This window comes from Cryptomeria japonica, chromosome 8, assembly GCF_030272615.1.
Source record: "Cryptomeria japonica chromosome 8, Sugi_1.0, whole genome shotgun sequence".
Taxonomy (NCBI): domain Eukaryota; kingdom Viridiplantae; phylum Streptophyta; class Pinopsida; order Cupressales; family Cupressaceae; genus Cryptomeria; species Cryptomeria japonica.
Window position 1 is genome coordinate 403,792,339 of NC_081412.1, and position 1,202 is coordinate 403,793,540.

Sequence of the window (1,202 nt, forward strand, 5' to 3'; positions counted from 1 at the left end):
CTCCTCTTGGAAATCGATCCGGTGTGGTGTGTTCGGTACTTTGCTCAGACGGGGACGACTCTTGAGTAGCCAGTTCTTGTTGATTATGCTTAGACAAGCATCTGGATCATCATCGTACACTGATCTGGCTCCTTCAATGCTCTTGTATATCATGTCCCTGTGCTCTGGAAGATGAAAGGCTTCACTTATGGCCTCCTCTGAAAGGTACGCCAAAATGTTTCCCTCATTGGACACAATTGTCCTGGACTGTGGATTGTAATGACGGGCACACTCGATCATCAACTCGTGGCACTGAATAGCTGGAGGAAAACCGGCCGCCTTGATAATGCCACTCTCTATTATTCTCCGGGCGACAGGTGATGGCTTGCCGATGTAAGGGACCTCTCGGAACTTCTTCGTGCTAAAGTTCCCCAAGTTTGTATCTCCAATGTTGCTCCACTTGGACACGATCTTGGTCTCCACCTCTTCAGTCTTCTGATCTTCTTTCATGAGAGCCGAGCGACTGGTGGATGCTCCCGCCTTTGGGGTCGCCATACCTACACAACATTTCATTATAAGAAATAGATTTTGCAATAAATAACGTAGATAAGAGAGATAGATTTTAGGAAACCTCATGATAAGTCCCTAGAGTTATCATTTCCTAAAATACAACGATTGAGCTAAGAGATTTTCAAGGATCAAAATTTGAAATATGACGATGAATGAATAAAACAATAACAATAAAATCGCCATACCTCGATAGAGAGAGCTAACTCTAGAATGCAAAAACAAAATTTGCCTAGGCAAAATTGAGGTATAAATAATCTTCAATATGATCCCCTCAAGATTGACTTCGCCACCTCTGGATAGAATGTGATCTTCACTTATCGCCTTGGACGTGGTCTCAAATGGATCTTCAAATTCGCACAAATAAATCTCCAAGTCTTTAACAAATTCGCCTTAGGCGTGATCTTCAAATTCGCACCACCTTTGGTTTGGAATCGCACCACCTTTGATAGCTAAGCGCGCCACCCTTGGATGAATGAAACTCGCACCACCTTCGCACTATCCTTAAACACACTTAACACTTTCCTTTGTCTTCCTTGATTCGCATGTAGAGAGGTAAAAATGATTATGTGAAAACGAACATTTCACTCCCCTTATAAATAGCGCTCATACCCTTTCACCCCTTAGGCCGACTTGACAAATAAAACCATTTTTTA